A 19,590-nucleotide genomic window follows, 5' to 3' on the forward strand; every position below is an offset into this window, starting at 1 on the left:
TGGAAATCTGAGCTTCCATCTGGAGAGAGTTCAGGGCTAGAGAAATAATATTGGGAGATTTCAATTTAATGGTCATAAATCAACCCATGGAATGAATAACATTGATCAGGATGGAACAGAGCCAGTGTTAAGGATGGTAAAAGATCAAGGTTAATAGTTTGTGGTTACAAATGTTACAGTCCCTAAACTGTATTTTTTTTTTTTTTTTGAGCAGCTTGTTGTAACTTTTAAATAATTTTCCATAATGGTTGGCGTGGGGGTTGAATTAATCACTTAAACAAGATTTAGCTTTTTAAGACTCCAGAATAGCTGACTTGCATTTAGTAATTTAAAAGGTGCCCTCAGAATTTACAGTAGGATTTCAGCCAGTTTTCTGACCCAGCAGGAAGGAAAAAGTATTGCAAAGGGTAGCAACAGAAGATCAGTTATAAGTTGATTGATACTAGGGTTGCTGAGTATTCAGAATACCTTTAAACTTTTTCCAATTGGTTGTGCCTCAGACAGACAGCAAGTTATTAGCTTAGCCTTGCTGTAATGATATTCTTTTTATAGCTCCAATTACTGGCAAAGGGAGGTAGTTAATAGCACTTTTCCCCTGATAGTGTTCATACATAAGGCAACTTGCTTCTTCTATTCTCCATTCTCTTTAAAGATTCTTGTACTTTTGCCTGCCTGGCATCCATAGGGGTCTATACCTAAATTACTCACTTTTCAAACTTTCCATGTAGACATATGTGATTACTCAAAATAAACTCTCCTCCCTTCAAGATTATGTATTTGTCAGGAAAAACGAAAAAGCAAACCTGGTTTAATGCATGTCTCCATTATCTCTTTGAAGGGAATTTTGAAAATTTGTGCTAGTAGTAATGGTAAAAATGATAATTGTGGTCTTCACAGTCAAGACAAACAGATATTCATTGAACTACTTCTTTTTGATAGCACTACACTGTGAATGATTAAAAACTTAAATAGAAGGAGGCTATAGCTTTTCCCGCCTTGACACAGGCATGTAAAACTATTAAAAGAACTGTTCCGTATTCTCCAAACAAGCAAGCCATTGGTGTTTACTCCTGGGTGATAATTATAGTTAATGTTTATTGAGGACTAATTATGGTGCTGGCTGTTGTACAGCACACTGTGAACGTTATCTCATTTACTTCTCACAGTAATGCTTTGACATAAGGAATAATTTGCTCAAGGTCACACAGCTGAAAAGTGGCAAAGCCAGCAGTGGGGGGGCAGTTCTAGAGCCCTCACCTTGAACTCCAGCCTGCCTCTCCCAATTCTCAGACCAGAGAGGAAGTTTTTCCCATTCATATTGCACTTCTCGAATTGAGAGCATCTTTTTTGTCCATCATCTTTATTGAAAACTGAACCCCTGCAGGCAAAGATACCGAGGATAGGCCTGATCCTACTAATTGGAGTCAAAGGAACCTCAGAGGCCCCACAGAACTGTTAAGAGAGGATGGGAAGTAAGTGGATGTCGGATCTGGAGGTAGGATTTCCATTCTAAATTAGCTCATTGTCTTCCGACCCCAGTCTCCCTAGCAAGAAAGACTTGGGTGGAAGGTTACAGGTAGCAAAATAAGAACTGTTTTCATTTTTCTTTCTTGGTTGTTAGAACACTTGTTTCTAAATTGTCTTCAAAGGTACATAAATATATATGATATTTTTTATGTATAAACCCGTTTGTACAGTAACATCCTTCACTTACTTTGGCGTGAGACTTGAAGAAACTCCAGCCTTCTTTCCAGAGAGCCTCTGCTTCTGATATTTATCTGACAAAAAGCCCATACCTGTAGTTAAATCCTGTCTCTTAGCTAAGGAGTAGTGTGTTTTATAATTATGGAGTAAAATAGCAGACTGGATGGAAACTAAGCAGAAGCAGGTTGGTGCCATCACAAGTGACAAGTGAGAACAAAAGAGATAAGATCAGGGCATGTGGTTACGCTTAGGCTCTGATATCAACAGATGATCCCTTCCCCCTCGGTACACATCTGTACTGGGCAGTATTTTTACATTGTTTATTGATGACAACATTACCAGTGCTTCTTGCCTAACTTTTTGGAGATCCAATGAAAGCTGCAAATGGACATAGGTCTAAACACAGTTATTCACGTGATTTCAAAGCGTTCGTGGACCCCCCCCACACACACACACACCAAAAGCCAGGGACTCCAATTCTGTGCTAGAGTGTTCTGACACTGCATGGTTCTTGGATACTACCTCACTGTGGGGCAGTCCCCATGCGACAGAGTACAGTCGCTGATGATGTTGACAATGGAAAGGCACGCACCATTTATTTTATTTTATTATTTTGTATTAAAGTTTTCAATTTAGGTAGCGTTCAACAGGCAGTGATTTTATCATTGAGAAAGTAGGGGAGGTGGCAGTGCCCTGGGGTAGGAAGTAATGGAGAAGGCTTCTCAAAAATGGAAATGTGTTCACAAAATCCGTTTTGCTATATTTTGAGTTCTCCACCACCAATTAGCAATGAGTTTATCCTACGCCAGGGGTTGGCAGACTGTGGCCCATGGGCCACATCTGGTCTGCTGCCTGTTTAAGGAAGTGAAGTTTTACTAGAACACAGCACACTTGTTTGTTCACATACTGACTGTGGCTGCTTTTGCACTACAGTGGCAGAAGTGAAGAGATGTGGCAGAGATTCTGTAGCCCACAAAGCCTAAAATCTTCACTATCTGACACTTGACAAGAAAAGTTCACCAACCCTTATCCTAAGCCATCTGTTCTTACTCAGTTTTCGTAGAGACCAGTGTTGTTCATTTACATACATGAAAACAAAGATGTCTGTAGAGTCTGTAAAACTATTAATGGGGTAGATCATTCACATGTATGCTCATTTTACAGTGGTTTGATAAATGATAAACATCTCTTTGAAAATGCGGCAAGAGGGATCCCAAAATAAGCCCCCTTTTAAATACAGTGTAGCAATTCTTTATTACCTGTGTTCATATTATTTATATCTAAAATGATATAATTTTCATCCCAGGCCAGGTTCTCCAGTGCTCTCTTGTGGAATACTTGGCTGGTACAAACCAAATTATTTAATAGAACACTACATAGTATAGAATCAGGAAGGCAAAACCACCTCTGTAATAACACACAATGAATTCCAACAATGTGACTTCTAAATTATGTTATTTCTTGGGTCATCCATCATACATCCTTTCATTACTGTGACTAAGAACTGTCTGTGGAAATAACAGTTTTGTGAACATGCCTGCAATGTATAAAGCAAATGGGGAAGTATAAGGTCCCTACCTTCAAGAAATTTTAAAATTTATTACTTGATCTTTTAGTACTAGAGTTATTCTTTTACAACCATTCCAGTAGATTTGGAATATTTAAGAAGAACTGAATCAATGCCAATCCTGAGAGGTAACTATTCATCAGCTATTCATTTGTTTCCTGTAAAACAAATACAGTTTTCCAGACTTCACCACTATATTGATGTGATGTGATAAGAAAAGAAAAAGGTGCATTAATACAACTGTATTTCCTCTTTTAAAAGGCTTACTTTTCTATAAAGTCAAGGAAATTTGCTTATAATATGGGACAAAGGAGTGTATACCAGTAGGACTATGACTTGGAAATTTATTTGATGAATGGTTTTATTTAATAAGCTTTTAAATATGCAAAAGTAAAATTCAAAAATAGAGAATGTAGTTGGATGTTTTGCTATATGGATAAGTTTACTGATTTCTTAACTAAAGCTATGTATATATTAAATTTCAACTAGAAAAAAATAGCCTTAAATCTGGTAATAAATATGTCATTCAGAGATTCTTTGGCTTAAAACATGAAGGAATAATTTGTGTAGTAAATGTAAATGAATTATCAGAAACCCACTCACGACATCCTACTGGATGTAAATGAGGTGATGACTGTTGCCGTGAACAGTTGTAGCTGCTGTCCATGTGAGCTTATAGTAGGAACAGCGTATGTGGTTTTAAAGAGCAGCAAAGTTGCATGTAATTAGAGTTCTCTGTATACAGGACAATCAGGGCTATTGATGGCTCGTGGCAGTTGAGCCTGCTGGGGTGGTGATGTATACAGTAAATGCTGCTTACTAAGATCCTGCTGCTCAGTTACTGTGTGGAGGTTGTGCCTGATAACACACACCAGAGCTGGATTTCTCTGTTCCCACTCTGCACTCAGAGTTTCAGCATCCCAGTGTCTTGAGATGTTAACCCCTACATTTACTTACCTGGAATAACTGTAGGAATTGTGAGGGGATTTGAGAAAAAGTACTAGTGGAAGCAATGATCATCAGCTCAAGAAGCCCTGTGCAAGGCATGTTGCTGAGCCCACAATTGTAGCACAACACAAAATAAAGAAACACTGGTCAGCTTCTTCCTGTGTTTTGTCGTCTGGGAAGTTATTATTCTTTTGAACCATAGTCACATACGGATTTCAGTCCCAATTCCCTTTTGTCCCTTTGTGTGAACTTGGGAAGTTAAAAAACGTTTCTGAATTTCTTTCCTTACATGGAGGATCCCAGCATCCTGGTTTGCACATCCTGGGCCCTCTTTCCTGGTTTCAATATGGACATTCTCTTTATAGGTGAAGTGGAGATGATACCTCCCTCCCCGTCTTGTTGTGATGATTAAATGAAATAACATGAACGTAAACAGTGTGAATCTTTTAGTTTACAAAAATAAAATTTTTGTTAGAGCAGATAACCTTGAATACTGATATAATACTGAATAATTTTGTTACTGTATATATAATATATATATACATACACACATATACACACAATATATTTATACTATGGGGGTGTTGCTGTCTGAGAAATGGAGAGAATGTTTTGGTAGCCATTTACTCTGTGTTGATAATCAACACTCCTTGTATTTTGAAAGGAATAATTTACTATCATATTTCTGTCATTAAAGATTTCTGCACAGCTCTGTGTATCATCGTTTCAGTGTCCCAGTCTGTTGTTTGAATTAATTTGAGGGCATTGGTACCCTTGTGGCAAAGCATCATGTAAAATTAAGAGCATTTCTGTTGATGAACAACATGCATTTTACCTCGACGTTTCATTTCCTGGAATAACATCATTCTCCTGAAATAATAATTTGTGACAGTAATTTCTATCATGTTGCTATTGCCTTAACTTATATTTTTTTGCTAGAAAAATGAATTTAGTTTAATACCATATGGCTTGATTTGGGTATTATTGTTACATATGCTAATTAAAGGTTTGTGATTTACTATAGGGATTTTAAACTTTTGGGGAGGTGGAAATAAATTTGTTATGCTACGATAAGATGATTAATTGAGCCTTAGACTCCTACAAAACAAAGTAACCATATTTACACATAGAACTTTGGCTATTAAGACTGGGAGTCTTTAGCTTCAGCCATTCAGTTTGACTTAGTCATCTTTCATCAGAAGTTTTCTTGTTTATATTCAAAGAAAAGTATTCATGAATTCTGAATATCACCATGTGCAATAATTTTGACAAGACTTTTTATTTATGCCATTCATTTTCTTCTCTCTCTTTCTTTCTCTCTCTCTCTCTTTCAAATGTGAATGGGGCTGTGGAGGAGTATATACCCCACTGGAGGAACAGACTACTGTTAAGGTTTTTTTTTTTTTTTTTTTTTTTTGAGACAGAGTCTCACTTTGTTGCCCAGGCTAGAGTGAGTGCCGTGGCGTCAGCCTAGCTCACAGCAACCTCAAACTCCTGGGCTCGAGCGATCCTTCTGCCTCAGCCTCCCGAGTAGCTGGGACTACAGGCATGAGCCACCATGCCCGGCTAATTTTTTTTTTATATATATATCAGTTGGCCAATTAATTTCTTTCTATTTATAGTAGAGACGGGATCTCGCTCTTGCTCAGGCTGGTTTTGAACTCCTGACCTTGAGCAATCCGCCCGCCTCGGCCTCCCAAGAGCTAGGATTACAGGCGTGAGCCACCGCGCCCGGCCTGTTAAGGTTTTTTGATGGACATTTTACACATAGATCATAGGTATGCTACTTGTGAATATTTTTTTTTTTTTGAAATAGTGTCTCACTCTGTTGCCCAAGCTAGAGTGCAAATGGCCTGATCATAACTCACTGCAGCCTTGAACTCCTGGGCTCAGGTGATCCTCCTACCTCAGCCTCCCAATTAGCTGGTACTACAGGCACATGCCCAGCTAATTATTTTTATTTTTTGTAAAGATGAGGTCTCACTATTTTGCTTAGGCTGGTCTCAAACTCCTGGCCTCAAGCAATCCTCCCACTTCGGCCTCCGCAAAGTGCTGGGATTAGAGGTGTGAGCCACCACACATGGCAGAAATTCCTTTATGTTCGTGAGGAATGCTCAGAGAAAAGTCCTTGGGCCTTTTTTGTGTGTCCGATCCTGAATGAAAGCTACATATCTTTTAAAAATTCTGTAATTCACCCTTTTTACTAATGTGTGTAGGTTTTCCATGTGCTTCCTATTAGTCCATATAGATGGTGATGCCTTCTCCGAAATGAGGAATCAAAGAATTGGTTTGTGGTAGGTTGTAGAATAAGATGATGAGGTCAGGGCTTGGACATACTGAGCTTGAGTTAGTTGGTGGGACATGCAGGTGGGGATGTCCCCCACGTGGTGGTTTTCCCTCTCATTGCCCTGTGCTCACCCATGGGCACAGGCATTCGGGGATCTCAGACAAGCAACAGAGCCAGCCTGGTGGTGGAAGTGTTGCCTGTGCCAAGTCACTGAAGGAGATAGGAATTACCCCAGCTGCAGAGGGCCTGCTCTGTTTCCCTTTCTCTCTCAAACACCTCTGTTAATCTTTGAAAGCCATATCCTTTGAAATATTTGTGCCATGAGAACATATGCATTAAGAATTTTTTTAACCAGCCCATCTAGGAAAAGGGATAGAGTTTTTCCCTTGCTAGCAAGCACTAGGGCAGGGGTCCTCAAACTTTTTAAACAGGGGGCCAGTTCACTGTCCCTCAGACCGTTGGAGGGCCAGACTATAGTTTAAAAAAAAAAACTGAACAAATTCCTATGCACACTACACATATCTCATTTTGAGGTAAAAAAACAAACGGGCAAAAACATCCCACATGCGGGCTATACGTAGTTTGAAGACGTCTGCAATGGGGTCATTAATCGGGGCAGGTGGGAGAAAACTCCGGTGAGACCTGGCGTTGTGTGGATGCTTGGAATTCCCAGAATGGCTTGGCCCAGCTAATTTTACTGTGATCCCTTTTGTTTTTAGAAGTATTAACCTTCTTGACTATTATCCCTCATGTGATGACTGGGCCCAAACTAGAAAAAAATGTGAAAAGGCTACTGACTCCCAAATAATGCGATGGAATTATTGCTGTGTTTTGATACTTGGCATGATCATGGAATCACCTCATCGGAGCCTACGGAGGCCTTTTGTCCTAGTGCCCGAGACAAGCAGGTGACATATGTAGAAACTAAGGTTCAGTGAGCCACTGGCATTTAGCAAGCTTGGGGACAAAGACAAAGTGGCCTTGAGAGCCCTAATTCTGAGCCCACTGCAATTTACATTTAGAAAATTATTTTAAAAAATTTTATTAACAGCTTTATTGAGAAATACTTCACATATTATAAAATTCGCCCTTTTAAAGTGTACGAGTCAGGGGTTTTTAGTACATTCACAAAGTTATGTAACCTGCACCACTGTCTAATTCCAGAATATTTTTTTCACTAGCAAAAGAAATCTTGCACGCATTAGTAATCACTCCTCATCACCCACCTCCCTACTGCTTGACAATCATCAATTTTTGGATTTTTTTTTCTATGTGGATTTGGCCTATCCTGGACATTTTGTATTAATAGAGTCATACAATATGTGACCTTTTGTTTCCAGCTTCTTTCTCTTAGCATATTATTTCTAAGGTCCATCTTGCTGTAGCATGTATCAGTATCTCATTCCTTTTCATGGCTGAATAATATATCATAAGGATCTATCACATTTTGTTTATTTATTCACCTGTTGATAGGTATTTGGGTGGGTTCAAGTTTGGACTGTTACGAAATACTGCTAACATAAACATATGTGTACGAGTTCCTGTGTTGGACATGTGCTTTCATTTCTTTTGGGTACATATCTAGGAGTGAAATTGCTGGATCTTATGGTAACTCTGCGTTTAATTGTTTGAGGAACAGCCAAACTGCCTTCCACAATGTCTGCACCATTTCACTTCCCCTGACGATGTATAAGGCTCTTATTTCTGCACAATCCTCATTGTCTCTCTTTTTTGTGTTAGTCATCCTAGCAAGGTGTGAAGTGGTATGTCATTGTGATTTTGATTTGCGTTTCCCTAATGACTGATGCTGAACATCTTCTTACGTGCTTGTTGCCACTTGTGCATGTTCTTTGGAGAAATGTTTATTCACATTCTTTGCCCATTTTTTAATTGGGTTATTTATCTTTTGATTGTTGAATTTTAAGAGTTCTTTGCGTATTCTGGATATAAGCCCTTTATCAGATAAATGTTTTGCAGATTTTTGTTTCCATTATGTGGATTATCTTCTCACTTCCTTGATGGTATTTTTAAAGCCCAAAATTTTTTAATTTTGAGAAAATTCAATTTATTCTTTTATTGCATATGCTTTTGGTGTCACATATAAGAAACCATTGCCAAATCCAAGGTCACAAAGATTTTATTCCTAGGTTTTCTTCTAAGAGTTTTATAGTTTTATAGCTGTTACATTTAAGTGTTTGATCCATTTTGAGTTGGTGTTTGTATAGATTATTTTTAAATGATGAGTTATCTGTGTTTTTCAGCTGTTTTATCTTTAAAATATTTTTGGAGTTTCAATCCACATGAAATTACTTGAAAAGTTTTAAGAAAAACTCCATTTAATCACTCACTTCTGTCTTATGTTTGGTCATTTGGAGGGGACTCTACTTACTGACATAGAGTTATTAATTTAAATTTTTTAACCTAATGCTATTGTGAGTTGAAGAATACACATGTTCTCTTTTACAGTAGCAAATACAAGTCAGTGTAGTACTGAAGGCTCTTGCTCTGTTAACCTGAACAGTTGGTCTCTGTTCTAGAACAATATCTTCATTTTCTGAGAACATTTGTTTGGGATCTTTCAATGAAAGCATCTCTCTTCCCATCAGCCTCTTATCAGCACAATGAACAAAGCTGCTGAGTAGAGGGCCAAAGCTTAAGACATGCAGGTGACTTGGGAACTGCCATATCCCATATGCTGTAAGTGCTGAAAATTAACATCCATACCAAAGTTGGATTTGGGCAACTTCACAGTCTATTCTCTTCCTCAAATAATATGCTATAAAGTTTTATTTTAAAGTCTTGTATTTTTAAAATATCTGATTACAACAGGGTGTTGTTCCTCATTCTTTAATATGCCTAGCCCAGCATTGGGTGACACTCCTTTTTTTTTTTTTTGCAAATAGGACATTTTAAATTTAAGGGTGACAAGATCTCTTAAAAGGTACTTTGTATTTCAAAGAACTTCTGCTGCCCTGAATGCACATAAATTTTCTGTGCTTTGGTTATTATTTTGGTATATTTAAGTTTTCAGGTTGTTAAAAATTATTTTGTTATACATACCTGAGTTTCACACTTTATGGTAATAAATATAAAAACTGATAAATACTGCCATAGTTATGATATGAAGGGTAATGGACGTTATGTATAGCCATAAAATAGTTTACTTAGGAGTGTTAAATAAAAAAACAGATTTTCAATATAATTTTTGTTTCTAAATGATAGATCAGTAATGATTTTCATGTAGTGGCTTAGAAATGTAGTATTTGACAAAGCTGTTTCTAGCATTTCAGAGGAATTTTTTTTCTATAAAAAAAATTACAATTTTGCACCTGCCTTGAATATGGATCGAAGCAGCTTTCAGCCATAAGGCTTTACATTCTGGGTCTAGCTGTGAATTGCTTCAAGTTCTGTTACTGTGACCTTCCCGAGGGACTTGGGAGGCTGCACCAGGGACAGGAAGTTTGCTGTATTTGGGAATGCAAGGAAAAATATTGGCACATTGTTTCTCCAGATGACTTTAAGAACACTTTTCTTTCTGTGCGAGGTCGGGAGGGCGGGCTGTATGTGGAGAGATTCACGGTGTGGGTTGCCTTGTGTCCGAAGAAGGAGCCCTTTCAGAATCGGATCTGATTACAGAAACGGGGAAATAAAGCTGCAGTAGGGGCTGCTTTTGTTTCTGGCTATAAGGGAAGGCTTCTGTAAGTTTAAAAGATGTTTGTGTCTGCGTGAGCTGTCTTTAAATAGAGGATGGATCATAGGAGGAGTTCAAGTCATGTGCTTGAGTGCAGCAGGTGACAGCTTTACTCACCTGCTGCTTTAATTTTTTCAAAACCTTTGTCTTCTTGATTGTTGGTTATTAGGAGTAGCTCACATTTATCAAGTATTTACTCTGTACCAAGCAGTGTGCCTTCTTTAGATGGATCATGTAGCCCTCATAAAAACCGCAGCTAAGTACTGTTGTTATTCCCATTTTATTGGGGAGAATGCCAGAGGTCGTTGTTGTAGTTGGGCTACCAGTCCACACAGATCCCAAATTCTTACATGAATTTTGGAAAAAATTTTAAGTGGTCTATGTTAAAATGTATCTTGTTTTTCATGTCTTTAAATGCATATTATCTGAGAACTTGTCTCTATACCTCTAGGCTTTCTCAGAGAGTCTTTTTCCCTCTCAAAACAGGATCTAGAGCCCTGACATCTCTTGCATTTCTGAGACAACTGCTAGTTATGATAATAATAATATTAGTGTCATAATAATCTGTATCTTATTAAATCTTAAGCATCAATTGTAAGAGGCACTATTATTTTATATATGTAGCTAAGAAAGAAAAAGGGTGCCACATAAACTCTAATGGTGCTTTTTATCACCTAAAATTTTATTTTATACTTGTTAAGCTCTTCGAGACTTATTTAAACATAGATGTTCAGTCTTGGGTTCATACAGGTAAGAATGTGCATGCAAGATAAGGTGTTTCTAAGGCTTCTTTACATTCAGAGTTAATCTCTTTTGTGTTACTTTTCCATGCAACCGAAGATGTCCACGTATTTCCAAACAATATGGTCTTCTGTGTCGTCAAGAGCATGTTGTACAACATTTCTTAGGAATGCCACTGTTGTCTCCAGGGTTTTCTTCCAAGCTACTGACGCCGTTCTACAAGTTCTAGTGGGTATGCACAGGCGATGAGGCTACATTACAACTGCCACCTGCTCAGCAGTCACTGTAAGATACAATCCCAATTTTGAAGATTCATTGGAGATTCAAAACTTAGTGTTGTAATTTCAGAAGAAGATCAAAAGCCCAGGTTTCTTAACTTCATCACCTTTGATGGGGCTCATGGCTATATTTCCTGAATATGCTTGTGTTACTTATTAGTAACGATAACAAGCAAGTACAAGCAAGAGTACTAATGACAGTATTAAGCAGGGCTGGCTGGTTAATTCTCTCTTGAGAATTTGAACAAGGACGTAGCAATGCCCTGGGATCTGAAATGAAAATATCATGATGTAGAGAGGTGCCAAAAGCCCACGATAGCCATGTGGAAGCTGTATGATCTTAAGCAAGTTACTTAACTTCTCTGTGCCTCGTTTTCTTCAACTAAAGAAAGTAAGGATGATAGTTTCCACTTCAGGGTTGTTGTTTTTTTTTAATTTGATGAGTTAATATCTGTAGAACCATTAAAAATATTGCTTGGATATACTGGTAAGTGCCATTTATGTTAAATAAATTAATACAAACAAATGCCTGTTATCATCAGGAAATAGGGAACAAAGTATAATATAAGCAGAGGAGGCCAGCCAGGGAGAGGAGAGAATGGAGCAGATGTGCAAAAACTGTGCAAGAGGCCTCTGCTGGCCACAAGGACGCCTAGGCAAAGATTCAGTTTCCAGAGCCGCCTGGTTCCCGACTGGAGGAGCCTAACAGTGGGATGGGGGATGAGGAGTGGGAGTCAGAGCTTGTACTTTCATTTACATAGAACTTTCCCTGAGTGTAAATAAAGGTCATTTGTGTGTGTGTGTGTGTGTGTGAAGGAGTGTGTGTCAGAATGAAGGTTGGTGGCTGATGGAGACTTCAGGGGGCAGATGGGAATGATGGATGCTGAGGCTCCACTACCTAACATTGCCCTCACCCAGCTGCGTCAACCACTGACCTCTAGTATTCTTGCCAAAAATAGCCCCAGTTTTTAAAGTTGTGGTGTTTTTTTGTTTTGTTTTGTTTTGTTTTTGAGGTCGCTAGGTCACTCTGTTACTTTCCAACCAAAGCATTTCGACTGCTTCCTCAATATCTTATGCCCCAGAAATAACCCAGGATAAGGCCCAACCTACAGGGTTGTAAATCTGCTAGGCCCTCTTCAGCTGGAGAGTTTTTATAGGACTGGAGAAACCTGAAGCATCGCCTTATCAAAAGTAAATTGACTCAAGCTATCACAGGAAGTTTCCCCTTATACAAAGTCTGGGCTCTTGATCTGTGAGCCAGTTCCATGCTTATCTGATGTTGGCCTAGCATAGAACCAAGGCTTTTATTCTCACATAATCCTGGAGGTTTTTTTCCATGTTCTTTTGGGAAAGAACTCTTCTCCTTTCTGCTCTCTACAGTTCCTCATGTTAAATAACTGAAGTTGTAACCATAGAGTGAAGAAAGTGGGGCTTAGAATTCTGTTGACCTGTGCCGGCAAGAAGAGCCTCAGTTTCATGTCTGTCCCTGGTGGGGGTCCTGTCTGTCATCATGCTGTTTAAGCTCATGGTCTTGCAAATGATAGTATCAGCTTAATAAAGACAATGATATTTGTTCTCAATTAGAGCAGTGAGGTGAGACTGAGGATCAGTTGGGGGCCTTTTCCAAACAGTATTCCTCCCTCCTTTCCCCCCCACCAGAGTCCATACTGAAATGAGCCACCTTTACTCCTGGGTGTTGGGGTTGGGGTAGAAATCCAAGCTGTGATGCTTCTGTTCCCGGCCCTTGCCATCTTCCTCCAATCCCTGAGCTCTTGTTTGGGGACATTATACCTCCAAATTAGTCACCTTAAGAAGTTAAATACTAATCTCAGTTTTCTTAAAATATTTACTGGCTTGAAAGCAATCTTGGAAAGTAGTAGTATTATAGTTTTCATTTTACAGATAAGAAAACTGAGATTCAGCAGTTAGGTAATTGCCTAATGATAGAAGCAAAAGATAAGTTCCATTATGAACTTAAATCAGCTGAAGTTTCTTGTTTTCATGTTTAAGTGTAATTATCAGGAAGAGGATTTGGCTCAGGGTCTGGAAAGAATGGAGGGCTGTGCTTGTCTCCAAGCCCTCATCCTCAGCATGCTCACAGCTCCTCCAGGGGGCCTGTCAGTTCAATAATGGGTTCAGCTGCCTCCAGGGCAGAAGGGGCTGTGTGCAGGAGGCTGGCTGTCATCACTAGGAGCCAGGCAAGCGGCCAAGGTGAGGAAAGTGTGAGGGCTTAGCAAGACCTGTGGAAGGAAGTTCATGGATTGAAGCCATCAATTCACAGGGCTGATGGCTTGCATGGGAGTCTAGCTTTAGACCAGAGCAAACAGACTTTCCCTGCCAGATAAAGCCTGTTTATTTTTGTCTTTTATTTAGTTGTATATTGTTGGCCTTCTCCCTTCCTAAGTTATTTATTTTTTTTACTGAGAGTAGAAATGGCAGCTGAAGTTCATTTCTTTCCAAGAGAGAAAGAAAGAAAGAATATAGAAATGGGCTGAGGGTACATGTTTAGTTCTTCATACTTTCACTAGGAGCAGTAATTTGTTCAATAAATTGATTTTACTCTAGACCTTAATAGTGCGAGTTTTGCTTATTTTGAACCTTTGGATGTTAATTTACCATTGCAAAGAGACCAGCTTAACTGCTTTTAGACAGAACGTCACGAAGGTCATAAACACTGCTTAAAGGTAAGCTCAGCTTGCCTGTTTTAAAAACATGGCGAGCACAGGACCTGGGTCAAAGGACAGTTCTAAGTATATAAAACAGAAACATTCTTTAAACTTCCATTTGCTATTATTTACATTAGATTTGGGGGAAGAAAGTAGAGAAAGTGACTAAAGTATTATTCTTTCTCCCATTTTCTTGTGTCTGAAAGGCCCCCCCCCCCAGGTTGCTGTCTATAGGTAAATCTGTCCCCACATCCAAAGGTGGGACCACCTGGACGCACTCAGGGCCATGCAGCGTGGTACCTGTTTCTGGATTTAGTCGTCATCCTTCATGTTCATCATCCCTTGTGCTCATTTTCTTCTTTCTCTAACCCTGCTAGAAAGTCCTTTTCCACTGGCATCTCTGGTCATGGAGCTCTCGACATGGAAGAGCTTGGGATAACCCCACAAATGTTTACAGACTGTCACTCGTCTTCTCCTTTCTTCTGTAGAACTAATTTCAGTGACAGTTTTTAATCCATTTACAACTTTTCTCATTCAGCTCCTTCTCAAGCACCCAGTACAGTATAGCATGCTGGGCTCTCAGAACTCTGGAGCTTTGAAGGTAAGCACTGAGAAAATCCCATCCTCTCCCGACCTTAGGAAGCAGGTGCCAGAGCTGGTGCTGTCTTCTCGAGGTCACTGCTGAGCATCAGTAGAACCAGAGCTGTGCCCACGTCTCCTGGCTCTGTCTGGTGCTGTTTGCATTATAACACATTGCTTTGGTTGGTTACACTTGCGTGGTGCTCTGCTGTCACTTTTATCATTCCACTGATTTTTGTATTGTTATAAAGGTTTAAATCCAGATGTGAAATGAAGAACCGCGTGATACGGTTACTTTCTCTGAACCCATATTAAAGGCTCACTATGTGCAGGTGCTACACTGGGAGCTATACATGCAATGTCTCATTTAATTCCATGATAGTCTTTTTTTTTTTTTTTTTTTAACAGCCTCATTAACAAAAATGAGGCTTCAAAAATTGTTTTCCAACTCAAGACTGTTCCTCTCCACGGAAATCTTTAGTAAAAGGCGAAAGATTTATACGATTTGAAGAGAAACCAGAGTCACGATAGTCTTTAAAGTAGGTTTCACGTCCATTGGCTCAAAAGCTAAGGCTTGCTTAAGGTCCCACAGCTAGCAAATAAAGGGGCTGGGATTTGAAACTGTTTCTCTGCCTTCAAAATCTCTGCTTTTGCAGTACCTCACAGTTACATATCCAGGATAAATCAACTTCTCATATTTGAGATTTTGTCCATTTAAAATTTTAAAATGTCTAATCAGAATAATGTGTTTTCCTTAAACTATTACCCTGCTTTATTTTAATTTAAAAATTCAAGGGACACAACTGGTATGAATAGGGCAATTCATTTAAACATGCCCAATAATGAAGCTGTTTAAACTTAGAAAAAAATGACATCTAACTTTAGCTGCTTCATCATGTTAATTAATTGTGTAAGGAGGAACATTGATATTTGGCTACAGACAGAGGCCTTGCTTTTAATTTTGTAAACTTTTACCCAGAGTTTAAGTTCCAGCTGTTAATTTGAAGTGTTTCCTTTAGGTTAGAAGAATATAGATAAATGTATGTTCTCTTATTATTGTAATAGTTATTTTTCTTAATTGTGAATAAGACCTTGCAAGTTTCTTCTCTCTCCTCCCTCCCTCTCTCTCTCTCTCTCTCTCTCTCTCTCACACACACACACGCACACACACACACACACACACACACACACACGACTCGCAAACCAGAGCTATGGTTATTTCAAGAGTGTGACGCTATAGTGGTTCTGTGTCCCATGTTACTCTCTTTAACTTGACCTTCAGAGGCTCTCCCTAGAACTGCTCTCTCACAGGCTGGTTCTGTGCTGCATTTCTTAGCATCCCTTTCATCTCCCAGCTGCAAAGTTCTTGTGTGGAGAGCACTAATCTAAAACCTCTCCTACCATTATCTTCCCTTTATCATTTAACAAGTTAATTCTACTTTATACCATCTTTTTTTTTTTTTTTGAGACAGATTCTTGCTCTGTCACCCAGACTGGAGTGTAGTGGTGCCATCACAGCTCAGTGCAGCCTCACGCTCTTGGACTCAAGCGATCTCCCACCCCAGCCTGTGGAACTACAGGCACGTACTACCATGCCCGACTAGTTTTTTAATTTTTTATAGAGATGGAATCTTGCCCTGTTGCCCAGGCTGGTTTTGAACCCCTGATCTCATGCGATTGGCCTCCCACAATGCTGGGTTTATAGGCATGAACTACTGTGCCTGGCCTTGAGTGGCCTTACATCATCATTTTTTTTTTTTTTTTTTTTGAGACAGAGTCTGGCTCTGTCACTCAGGCTAGAGTGCAGTGGCATCATCATAGCTCACTTCAACATGAAACTCTAGAGCTCAACCTGTCCTCCTGCATCAGCCTCCCAAGTAGCTGAGACTACTGGCACATGCCACCATGCCTGGCTAATTTTTGTTTTTTTATAAAGATGGGGTCTTGCTCAGGCTGCTCTTGAACTCCTGGCCTCAAGCAGTTCTCCTGGCATTGCCTCCCGAAGTGCTAGGGCTACAGATGTGAGCCACTGTGCCCAGACTTTACGCCATCTTTATTCTCCTATTATACTTATCTCCTTTGATGTCATTTACTCTTCCTCTTAGCCTCTGACGCCTTGCCCTTTATCCAAGGAAAATTACTCTGTTTTCATCAGATGCAGTACAGAGAAAGAGAAAGAGACTTTGAACTTAAACTTCAGATTTAAACTCAGTTCTACTGTTTAACCAACCATGAGACCTTGGGGCTACCATTTTTTTTAACTTCTAAAACAGGTCTAGTATGTAGCTTTTTTTTTTTTTTTTTCAAGACAGAGTCTTGCTCTGTCACCCAGACTCCTGGGCTCAAGTGATCCTCCTGCCTCAGCCTCCCAAGTAGCTGGCCCTAAAGACAATGACCACCATGCCTGGCTACTTTTTTCTCTTTTTGGTAGAAATGGTGTGTCACTCTTGATCAGGCTGGTCCCAAACTCTGGAGCTCAAGTGATCCTCCCACCTTGGCCTCCCAAAGTGCTAGGATTACAGGCATAGTATTTATATTCTCACAAGGTAATGATAAGATTATCTAAGATCATATGTGAAAAGCACTTAAAATTGTGCCTGGCACACTCCAGGGATTCAAACATGAATACTTCTCAACTCTGCCTTTCATGCCTTTCATTCCCTCCCAGGTTCCATGTGTGAAGTGAGGTATGGTAGCTCTTCAGAGATTTCATGAGATTTTATATCTACAACAACATCTTTTTCCTCCTTATACTTATTTTCCTCACATAACAACTTTTTTTAAATTTCGTGTCATTTCTTATTGTTATAACTGTACTGATTTCTCCCATTGTAAAAAAAAAAACAACAAAAAACAAAACCTAACCTCATTATTGGTTAAATAGAGTTTTATGGGATATCCTGAAAATCTACTCTCCATGTATAATGTTCTGCAGACAAATGTGATCCAGTATTCAGACTGCAAATTTATTCATGTTAAAAAAAAACAAAACTTTTTATTTTGAAATAATTTTAGGCTTATAGGAATTAGAAAAATAGTAGAGAGTTCCTTTATACTATACCTTTAACCTGTCTTCCCCTATATACTATAGTACAGTTATCAAAACTGTGAAATTAACATTGATTCATCATTATTAATTAAACTCTCGACTTTGTTTGGATTCCATGAATTTTTTCACTACTGTCCTTTTTCTAACCCAGGAATTCAGTCCAGTATCCCACATTGCATTCAGTTGTCACGTGTCCTCAGCCTTCCCTCAATTATGATGGCTCCTTAGTCTGTCCCAGTCTTTCATGATCTTGATACTTGTGAAGAATGCTGGTTCTTTATCTTGTAGAATGGCCTTCATTGGGTTTTTCTGATGTTTTCTCTTAATTTCATTGAGGCTGTTGCATTATTGGGAAAGATACTGTAGAGGTGAGGTGATGCCGCCTTCTCAGTATATCAGGAATATGTGATGTCAGTAAAGCTCATTACTGGTTATGTACACCTTCATCACTTGGTTAAGGTGGTCTCCGCCAGGTTTCTCCATTATAAAGTTACAACCACTCCCTTAGTAATTAGTAAATGTGGTGGTGGGGGGGAGATACTTGGATATTATGCATGTATCTTGTTTTTGTTCAAACCCACTCATTTCATCATTCACCTGTGGATCTTGCCTGTAGCAATATTATAGTGGTGTTCTGGTAGTGATTTTCTGTTTCTCTTCCTTCTATATTTAATGGAATTTCTCTGTAAGGAGATTTATCTTCTATATTTACTTCTTTATTATCATTAACTTGCATCAGTATGACTCATGGATATTTATTTTATTCTTTGGCTTTATAATCCAGTATTATTCCTATTAGTTGCTGAAATTGTTCCAGCTTCGGTTATCGTTGGCTTGCGTCCTTAAATGTGTCTCCACTGTTTTTTTTTTAAGTACTTTTGTACTTTCTGATGTACCCCAAGGTGCTCCTGCCCCAGCTCTGGATGGAATGACTTCTCCAAGAAGACTGATTCCTTTTAATAATGGGTACTAGGTGGGCTTATTGCTATGAGTGTCAGTGCACTAGGCCTCAAGCACAGAGTTAGGACATCGATGTATGACTAATAACAAATGTATACACACATCTATATGCATATTTCTGTATCCATCTATCTATGTATAAACTCAGGAGTTCATGCCATATAGTTCTGCTGTCTAGCACAAGCTTCCTTTTAACAATCCTCCTGTGTTTATTTGTTAACTTCTTTGGTCAACAGTGGGAGATGGGCTTTCATTATGAAAAACTGATTACTCATTTTTTGGGTGGATCTATTTTTGGATTCTTTCTTCTGTTGTATTGATCTTGTGTCTATGAATTCACTAATACAACGCAGTCTTGATTATAGTTAGTCTTAAATAGTGTGATTCTTCTGATTCAAAATTGTTTTGACTATTGTAGCTTCTTTGCCTTTCCCTATAATCTTAAAATCAGCTTTTCTATATCTACCAAAGGAAAAAAAAAAAACCTGCCAGGATTTTAATTGTAATTACGTTAAATATATAAATCAATTTTTGGAAGAATTGACATCTTAACTATAATGGGTTTCCAATCCATGAACTTCTAATGTCTCTTCATTTCTTTGTATCTTCTTTAGATTTCTTTCAAAGGTTTTTGTCATTTTTAGCATACAGATTATATACATGTTGTATTAGATTTATATTTTTATTTTCTTTTTTTAACTGTTGTAAATGGTATTATATAATATTTAAAAATTCCTTTCCAATTATCCATTACTAATATATAGCAATATGATTGGCTTTTGTGAATTAACTTGATATTCTTCAGCCTTGGTAATCTTACCAGTTCTAGGAACTTTTAAATAGACCTTTAAGGATTTTCTATGTAGATACTCACATTCTCTTCAAATAAGGACAATTTTATTTCTCCCTTTCCAATCTATGCTTTTATCTATTTATTTATTTATTTATTGCCCTAATTGCGGTGGCTAGAACTTCTAATATTATGTTGAATAAGAGTGGTAAGAGTAGATATCCTTTCCTTGTTCTTGATGTTAGAGGGAAAACATTTGTTCTTTCACCAAAGAATACTATGTTAACTGTGGTTTTTTTGTAGGTATCTTTATCAGGTAGGTTAGAGAGG

At 38.5% G+C, this 19,590-nt stretch overlaps 1 protein-coding gene and 1 non-coding gene across 3 annotated transcripts in view; one reads left to right on the top strand and one right to left on the bottom strand.

The window, feature by feature from the left end:
• The window catches only part of GAREM1 (GRB2 associated regulator of MAPK1 subtype 1), a 177,464-nt gene that overhangs the window by 18,718 nt on the left and 139,156 nt on the right, over positions 1-19,590 (top strand). The gene's annotated exons all lie outside the window — the stretch shown is intronic.
• LOC142861740 (U5 spliceosomal RNA) lies at positions 14,869-14,986 on the bottom strand. The gene has a single exon (XR_012912895.1). It is a non-coding gene; the product is annotated as a U5 spliceosomal RNA (small nuclear RNA).

This window comes from Microcebus murinus, chromosome 17 (assembly GCF_040939455.1).
Source record: "Microcebus murinus isolate Inina chromosome 17, M.murinus_Inina_mat1.0, whole genome shotgun sequence".
Classification (NCBI taxonomy): domain Eukaryota; kingdom Metazoa; phylum Chordata; class Mammalia; order Primates; family Cheirogaleidae; genus Microcebus; species Microcebus murinus.